The sequence below is a fragment of the Acomys minous genome, assembly GCF_964271855.1.
Source record: "Acomys minous genome assembly, chromosome: 15".
NCBI lineage: Eukaryota > Metazoa > Chordata > Mammalia > Rodentia > Muridae > Acomys > Acomys minous.
Genome location: NC_140497.1, coordinates 83823262 through 83833342, shown reverse-complemented (window position 1 = coordinate 83833342; position 10081 = coordinate 83823262).

Genomic DNA, 10081 nt, shown 5'->3' with positions numbered 1-10081 from the left:
CATTGTGTGTGCTGAACATTCTAGTATTCTAGCTGAGCTGCATCTACAGCTCTTGAGAAAACTTCATATTTAGCTTTTTGGACTTTGTCTCCACTACCATCCCCAAGTCATCTGGACTAAATGCATTTTTGGGTTTTTTTTTGTTTGTTTGTTTTTTAAATAAATACAACATCTTATTGTAGAGACTTTTTATAAAGATATTGCCTTTTCTATGAGGTAGCAACTCCCATTACTAAAATCACTTTCAAAATTCCAGTAACAATAGTCATGAATGTGCAGATTAGATATTCGTACATGTAAAGTATTTAGAGTCCTAAGTATTTAAGAAACTTTGTCTGTTATGCAGTTTCTCAGCCTCCATCTTCTTGACAAAGTTCTCAGTTTTGCTGTCCTGTCCTCTGTGGTTTATGGGTCCTTCTAGAACAGAGGATATTTGTTAGCTTTGGGCTGATCTGAACCTAGTCCACTACTATTGTCAAACAAATATCCACCATTTGGCATTGTCTATGGAAATGATCCTGGTGTAGCTAGCTTTCACACTGGCCCAGGATGGTGCTTAAGTTGGGCTTGGTCACACAAAGCCTCATAAGCCCCTTTTGAAATTGATACAAACCAAATCAGTCCCTTTGAGAGGCTGGGAGCTATTTTTTAGAAGCTTCAGAGGAGACTGGCGCTCTTTGGGAATTATATCTAAACACAAAGAAGTGGCTCTTCCAAGGCATCTGTAACCATCTTCCTGTCTAAAAGTGGGTTGACTATCAATAAATAGTAGCTTTTCATCAACCTCAAAGGAAGTAAAGCCTTAGAATATTCCTGATGTCCTGTGATCATCAGCTGTCCGTCTCTACAGGGTGATATGAATTATTTCATAAGATGCTTGAAGCTCTAATGATTGAAAGATGCTTGGAAAAACCTCAAGGGTTTGAGGGCCAAGTCCTGTTGTTAGCTATACAAATGAATGGCAGTTCTGAGGCCACAGGGAGAATAGCCTTAACTCAGAGCTCAGCCTTTCCTAGGGCTGAAGAGTTCAACGGTTCATTAAATAATGAAGTGATTTCCTCCATGTTGCATTACCAAAGTCAATACACTGTCATGAACTCAACCAGTGAATGAGCAAATCATTCCTGTCTCTTCAGCAGATATGGACTCGGGCGCCATCAGCTGACTCCTTGGATTTATTGTTTATAGATTATAACAGAGACTTCTGGTAGAAAAAGAATGAAACCTACTCTGAGACTCATAGTTTTTCAGCTTGTGACTCTAGATAATCTTTGTACATAGTGTCCTCACCCTCAAAAGAAAGGGGTAAATATGACTTTCAAGCGCCCCTGCCCCCATTTTTGGTTTCTGTCTACCTAATTTTTAAACAACTTTTCAAATCATTTAACTTAGCTGAACTATTTAAAAATACATTTAATTATCAATCACTTAACGGAATAATGTTCAAAATGGAGGAGAGAGTGTAAGGTCGATGTTTTCCAAATTCCTGAAGGATTTATATTTTGAGAAAGCTCCTTTTGACCTCCAGTGTTCATATCTCCACCTCCATTTATAATTACTGTATTAAATCAAGTTTCTTTCAAGTCACTGGTTGAGAGTCACTGGAATCTCATAGTGAGTCACCAAGCGCATTGTTGTCAGGTGTACTAATTCACCCGAAAGGTTAATAGGTCCAGATTGTCTAAATGGAGACGCAAAAGGATTGCTGTGAGTACAAAACCAGCCTGGACTATACAGTGAGTGTGAAGCTGTCCTTGACTACAGTGAGAGACCTTGTCCCACAAAACCAAACCAAACCAAACCAAACCACACTGAATCCAAAGCAGCAACAGAACCAGGAAACAGCTTAGGCTGGAAGTGTAGCTTCTTGGATGGCATGTGTTCAGCAGACACAAGACTGGAGTTTTACTCTGAGGACACACACACACACACACACACACACACACACCATTTCCCAGAGTTACATAGCTATAAAGCAACTGATCTTGGATTTCAACGCAGGTCTGCCTGATTACATTCTTCGCTCTGCAACTATAGCTCCTTTAAGCATTCAGAACATCAATTTGAGGACCAGTCATATTTTGAGTGACTTATATTTATCAGCTGACTAATTACTAGAATACAACCCCAGAGGGCAGTTTAATCATACTTACCAAGATGCAAACAAGGAAGATGATCTTCATGTGTTCGGATTGTTTTATGCTTTTACACATTTATGCAATGTGTACATGTTCATGTCTGCTATTAAAAAACAGCAGCTTTGGGGTCATTGTCAAACAATGGCCCCATCTGTGGAGGCCAGGAACATGCGAGAATATGTTTATTTCAAGTGGAAAAATTAAATTTTGAAGTGAAAGCTTATCACCATTTAAGTCAAAATCATGAAAAAGATAGTGGTTTCTAACTCAACAACTATAGATTGTGAAATAATTTTTCAGTAACTTGAGAGGATAGAGTGATGATATGTTTTGTTTCAAAATGGTTACATTCGTCATAAGATGATATCAATATTAGAGCCACCTTCAAAATAACAATCATAATATTGATATAACTGGGTCTAACTTTATATCACTGGTTTTGTATTTAAAGGAATTCCTAGATAGTATTAGAGCTTTCTGGAGATGTCAACTTCTAAGCCTACAACATAAAGATGACTGACTAGTACTGGGTTCCAGATGTGACCTTGAGTCCTCAGAATCGCCGTGGATTAGGACCTAGTCATTGATCTGAATGATCTACCCAAGAATCTTGTTTTTAGACATCGCTCATTGGGAGGAAAGATTACTCTGTTTCTGTCTACCCTTCAAGTCAACTGTGAAATAGCTTTTTTAAACTCTAAAGTCTTTGGAAGGGTTTAACCTGCATCCAGTAGGAGGAAACACTCAGTGTGTTTCCCTCTGGCTTTTGTGTGCATCTCCCATCCTTAGAAGCCCTTATCGATGTTTTCAGTTCTGCCTCGCCAGAAGGAAAACAAGAGGCTGTCCTTGTTCAGGTTAAGAACCAGCAATCCACTGAGTGTTTAAAGGATTTCATTTCTTTATGTGCCTGTGGCGAGGGCTGCATTTTCCAGCAGGGACTTGAGGGACTCGGTAATGAGCTCAAGTGTACAAAGAGTCATACTGGAAAAAAAAAAATAAGGATTTCACACTGGCATTTTCAACTGATATTCCAGCCAATAGTAAATAAAACATTAGAAAAGAAATAAGTAAAAGATGCATAATTTAAGCAGAAATACAAGACGTGTAAATACACAAGGCTAAGATTTGAAATGCATGGCTCTAACCTGTGAGTCGCAACCCTTCTGGGGTCAAATGACCCTTTCACAGGGGTCACCTAAGCCCACTGGAAAACACAGAGATTTGCATTATGATTTATAACAGTAGCAAAGTTACAGTTATGAGGTAACAATGAAAATAATTTTATGGTTGGAGGTCACCACAACTTGAGGTACCGTACCAAAGGGTCACCGCGTTAGGAAGGCTGAGAACCGCTGCTCTAGAGGAAACGAAAGACCAGCTTTTCAAAATGTTTAGTGTGCCCTAAGATTTCCGAGGCGTAAACTGGCCTTTTCCTGAAGCCCTTAAGAGGTCAAACTGCACTGGGCACAAGATCATTGACATATTTCTTGTGGTATGTTGGCTTTAAAAGAAGCAACACGGATTCAGCAGTGTTCAGGTGTCCAAGGTCATTCAGTTACCCGAGGCAACTCAAGAATTTCTGCCGCCTCTGCTGACTGCAGCCTGCTCTCTTTCCGTTATATCATCCTACATCCTTTTATGGGATGGAATAAATGGTCTGAAAAATTCTTTCCATCACCTCCTGTCTACCCTTCCTTCCATGGCTTCAGTAATGAATACAGGACTGTTGTTTAGTAATTTGTATACTCCCCCCACACACACACACAAGCAAAAACAAAAAGCAAAACAAAACAAAAACATGGCATAGGCAGCAGAGCAACTTAATGAGTTCAACGTCATTTTACAAATTTCAGTCCTCCTCCCTTTGGCCAAGCCATGCAATCTCCTTGAGTAGGGGCCGAGTTCATCACCTACCTCATCTCTGTAGGACTGTGTCTCTGTTGGGTTCTCTTTATTTTATTTGTGACCACTGGAACTCAAGTCTGCTGGCCACAGACCAGCCCCACTATCATGAAGCTTCTTTTTTTTTTTTTTTTTTTTTTTTTTTTAGTGCAGCCATTCTCTGGTATGTTTTATTAGCTATTCTAGCAGAGTTAGACAGACACCAAGTTACAGAGGGAAGAGAAAAGGCCAAAGCATTTCAAAGGGACACCTGGACAGATTACTCATTAAGAACCCCCTAAGGTAAACTTCCCTTCTGTGGCAGCCACTGGGTACATGAAAGTCAATCTCAGTGCTTTGCACTCCGTGTGGTCTTCTTAATGAGTTTAAATGCACCCCTCCCACGTGGCTCAAAGATGCTCAAAGACCTAGAAATGCTTTGGGGGGGGGTTCTTCTAAGAGAACGGAACTGGTGGCTCTAAGAGCAGTAGTTGGTGCGCATGCCTCACTCTGAGCTTGCTTTGAAGGTGGTTCCACGAGAGAGGATAGTGCCTTCAGTGGGGGTCGGAAGAGGAATTTACTAGGAGAAAGGAAATGAGTAGAGAGAGTGTTCAGGAAACATCGAATAACTAAAGGGACAGAGTGAAGGGGCTGGGCAGAGTAGTGTGAAGAGATGTACCCCAAACACTACTAACATGTGAGTTATGGCGTGAGGGGCAAGCCCCCCAGACAAACATGGCTCTGAGCTCAGGAGACATGGGGCATTTGGTGTCTTTGCATCCACTTCTCTTGGTTTGGTTCTATCTTGGGCGTGGCCAGTGATGCCCATCTCTGTTTTCTAGAATGAGGATGAACCCAACTGAGAACAGAAAACCTTGACTTAGGGGCCTTGGGATGCTCAGCGCTTCCTTTGGTTTGTTCATGTGCAGCAGGTTCACAAGTGATACTGCTGGGCAGGTAATATTTTGTCTGACACATGGCCTGCCCTTGGTGTCTACTCTTATTCTTTAATTATTCTTTGTTTAAATTATCTCTTTTACTTTTGAGATTATAACATAATAGCATCACTTCCCCCTTTTCTTTCCTCCCTCCAAACCCTCTCATAAAGCCCCTTTCCTTGCTCTTTTTCAAATTCATGACCTCCGTTTTCATTAATTATTGTTACATACGTATATGAACATTCCTAAATATAACCTGGTCAGTGTACCTAGTGTTACTTACATGTATGTCTTCAAAGCTTGCCATTTGGAATTGGATAACAAATTGGGGTGCCCCACCCCGAGGAAGACTTATCTCTACTGATTGCAGCACTCCCTTGTTGCCTGTAGTTCTCTGTGTAGGGATGAGGTCTCATGTTCTTTCCCCCTAGGCAATCATGACAGTGACAATCTAAGGCTGTGTCACTAGGAGACACAATCTCACAGCGAATTCCCACATTCTCTGGCTCTTACCGTCTTTCTGCCTCCTTCCTCTTCCTCAATGATTCCTGAGCCTTAGGTGCAGAAGGTGTCTGTAGTTGTTTATAAATGTTGTTGTGGAGACAAATGAGAGAAAAGCACAGAGCTGCTATGCTGCGAGCTGGGGAGAGTGCACAGCAGCAATCCAGGATACTGCATGCTCATAGAAGGGTCAATGTAAAATTAAAGGACATCAGGAGATGAAGGCAGAAGCCATTCTCCCTGTTTTATTGCCAGCCAAGATATGACTTAAGGTTCTAGTTTTTCCCCTCAGCCTTCTCCCTAGACCTAGTCAGCCTGAGGTTTAAAGCAGGGTCATGGAGCGACTTAGAACTTCTGCTGCCTCAGGTCTCTCTAGTTACTCTGGAAAGTCCAAGAGCCAACTCACCCACCCACCCATCCTGGCAGCCACCTGTCAGGAACCGTGTTCACAGTTGCTTTCTTTATAACCGAGAGGCCCAGCAAGAGACTCTGGCAGGTGTTGATTATATATGCGGCTTGTGACTGATCTTCAACCATCTTCCAGCCCACTGTGGACACAAGGTGACTTCCCAGCCTGTAGCTTTACCTTGTGGTTCTCTGTGCTCTGTCCCTACCTCAACCCCATGGGATTTAGTGTTGAAACATAGTCAAGAGCATACGTTGTGAACACAAGGAAGTTTGCATTAGAATCCTACCTCCGCCATTCATTAGCCGCGTGGGTCCACAGCAAGCAATAGGTTTCCTCTAAGTTTCCTCAGCTATTATGTAAAAAAATAATGACTCAGCATCAGGGTGATGCTCAGGCCAGGAATCAGGGAGCGCTCAATGAATGTTCGTTACTATTGTTATCGTTACTGTTGGTTACCAAGGTTGCAAAAAGGCTTCGTGCTTTTAATGTGTAAGAATATTTTGCCAAAACAGCACTTTAAATACTCTATTTATAGACCTTACTGCCAAAGAAGCTAAATGACAAATAATCGGAATGGTTCTGGTGTTGCCCAGATGGCTCCTCTCTCCAATTGTCCTCTTCACTCTTCCTCCTTTCAGCAGCTGTTTCTTAGAGATGACATGGATGCTTCATACCAACCGATTCTGCATAGGGCCTCAGGCCAAGTGAAGCTAATATCTCTGAGATATAAGGAAGGATATAGCATGTCTGAACCCAGGCATGAATAAAATATCTCTCAGAGCAATGGCTAAAGGCTATGTAAGAATTTAAAAGAGATAATATGCAGGAGAATTCCATCTCCCAAGAAAGGAAAAAAAAAAAGGCAAAAAAATTTGATATAGAGAATGCATCATGGAAACCAGACATCATATTTCATATTTACATTCAGAAAGATTAGCACATGGGAGCCCAAACCAACAATCCACCAGCCAACCAACCAAACACATCCCCATTGCACATGGAACAATATCCTCCTCTCAGAAGCATTATGTGTTTGGAAAACAGTGGCAGGCATGCTGGAAAGTGTTTTATGCACCATCCAATTTGAAATTACCCCCGTCTTTTATGGCCTTCAGTAAAAGAGAGAGAGAGAGAGAGAAACAATCTACTCAGTAATGAAGGCATAGTTTCATTATAGTTATTCTATCCCTTTTTGGAGGGGGGAGGGAATTACACAGCAGCTTTGCTCACTCCATGTGGTAAACCAAATTGCTCCAAGTAAAGTACAAAGATGACAGACACTAAAATTGAAATCCTCCTGCCTCTTGCACCTCAAGGCGTGTGCTATATAGCTAGAGTTCCTGCGCTAAGAAGAATAAACAGAGAAATCCAAATGCAAGAACTGAACTTGCTTAGACAACTGATTCTGAGGGGCAGCAATTTCCATGCTCCATCTGCTTGGAGAAAATTCCATGTTAATCGGGCCTATAAAAGGGTGTGGGCATGGGGTTCCATTCTGTTAAAGCTATAAAGTTTTTTTTTTTTTTTACACCGATGCATCACTTATCTCTTGAATCTGCTTTTATTTTATTTTTATTTTATTTCCAAAGAACCACTTCACCCCCGCAGGACGTCTGCTAACTAAAGCCCCTGGGAAATCGGGGAATAAAAGCAGGCTACTGGGTACTATAACAAACACCAGTGAAGAAATAACTTACTCAACGTGAAATATTCATATTGGGAGATTTGACTTTTTAATTTAGATGTCAATGGAGTACTCTATCCCTTATCACTCTGCTGAGGAGGCCCAGGAAATATATTCACAGGAGACTTAAATAGAATCCACTTACCAGATTTTAATAATTTGCGTTGAGGGTCATACTCCAAAAGAGTCTGTTCCTGCTTAGATGATAGGGAATTCTCTTGGGACTTTCCTTTCTTTGGCCTTGAGGAGAGCCCTGTTTAGACTTGCTCTATTTTTATTGTCGTTGCCTTTACATTGCAAGGCTTAATGGGTCACGTGACTTAAATTAATATGCGATTCTTTGGGAAACGGACAACAGTATGGAAGCAAAGTTGACTCGTTGTAGTTCTCTGTTTATAGAATTTATTTTGAATCAACGATGAGGACAAAAGCTTTGGGTTCAGATGATGGCATGTTAGCCCAGCTCTGCTCAGTGGCTGCCTTGTAGGTGTGGGCGGGATCATTAGCATCTCAAAATCCTGCTCACCTGCTCAGTACAACACAAGAGCTCCTCTATCCCCAGACTAAAGGCTGAGCCCCACAGCAGCTCGCCGCCCTGAGGAGGTGAGTGGCAGCATCCGACATTATTATTAAGGGCACTAGTTTGGTACTGTGTGCTCCATTATTCCGGGGGGGGGGGGGGGGGAGAATTGGCTGACTTGATGGTGTTTGTTTGCCAGGAGACACAAGTCTAAACAGAGCAGCCGTGGCTTGTTAAGGAAAAACACCCTAGGTTTAGCATATTCCTCATGCAGCACACATTTATCACGTGGTAACAATAGCCAAGGACGAGAGGGACCTCAACAGACGGTTTTACACCAAGCACAGTGTGTAAGTTAGTGTCGTTGCTGGTGAGGGTGCACCTATACTTTTCTCCCAGGCTTGTGCGAAAGATGCAGCCGATTTTCTCATTTAGGCCTCCTGTGTGTCAGGTGTTGTGCTAAGCGTGTCCCACATCTAATGACCCTATGCCTTAGATATAATCCTCAATTTATTTATTTATACGTTTATGTATTTACTATTTTCTTGTGTGTGTGTGTGTGTGTGTGTGTGTGTGTGTGTGTGTGTGTGTGTGTTTGCATGCACGTGGGCCTAAGTGTGTAAGGGTGAACATGCATGCTTGTGGATGTTAGACGTCGACATTGGGACCGAGGCAAGGTCTCTCACTAAAGCTTAAGTTCTATTCTTTTGGCCTAGCTAATGAGGTCACCCTGCAATTCCTTCTATGTCCTAAGCAGCAGGAATATAGGCAGCGTGCCACAAAAGTCCAGCTTTTATTTTTTATGTGGGTTTTGAGGATTAAAACTCTGAACCTCAAGTTCGTATTATTCACTGAATAATTTTACTTTATTCACCAAACCATCTCTCTAGCTCACTTGTCTTTGTTTTTGTTTTTTGATTTTTGGTTTTGTTTTGTTTTGTTTTGTTTTGTTTTTTTGAGATACAGTTTCGCTCTTAGCCCAGGCTGGGTGAGTATGGGGCCCCAGCTAGCCCTCAAACTCTCAAAGACCCTCCTGTTTCAGTGTCCCAAGTGCTCAGGTGCATGTTGCTACATTTGTCTCTATCCTTGTTTTAGAGATGAAATCACCAGAGTTCAGACGATTAAAACCCTGTCTGAAGTCTCCACTGGGCGCAGGAAGTGGTGGTTTAGGTAGGCCCTACTCTTCTATTAGGATATATCTTGCTTTCCTACATGGGCAACAGAGCTGTCTGGAGTATAAAGAGGTTTATGGAGGAACTACCATCTAAATGAGGTAATTCCATCCAAAACACAAGAGAGATGCAGGAGGCATAGTCTCTTGGGGGAGAATCAGAAGGCAAGAGAGACAGGTAGTGGAGGTTTTGGGGGCCTCTGTTGCTTCTGTTAAGCTACAATCAGAGTCTGAGGGAAAACAAAGCAGCTGTTTGACGCACATCCTAGAAGATGAAGGAGAAGTGTGGATGGATGCCCAGAACCTAAAACAATGGGCATCCACATTTGCCTGAGCAAGTTACTTTAACATGCCCAAGCCTCCATCTTCCCTCTAGGAAATGAGAATAAGGTACTGCCTGTGTAATGTTATAATCTGAGAGTGATGATGATGGTGATGATGGTGGTGGCGATGATGATGGCAGTAGTGGTGGCGATGATGGTGGTGGTGGTGGTAATGATGATGATGGCAGTGGTGATGATGATGGTGGTGGTGGTGGTGGTGGTGATGGTAGCAGTGATGGTGGTGTTGTTGATGATGATGATGGTGATGATGTTGGTGGCAATAATGATGGAGGTGGTGTCGGTGATGGTAGTGGTGATGGTGGTGATGATGATGATGGTGGTGGTGGTGGTGCTGCTGCTGCTGCTGCTGCTGCTGCTAGTGGATAGTAACTATCTAAGAAGGCCTTTGTCAGTGAATAATTCTCCCCGGAGAAAGCAGTTCTGGTGACTAAGTAGTTAATACATAGAAAGTGCTCAGAGGGAGGCTTTGCATCTGTTAAGTTCTCAAGGTCACTA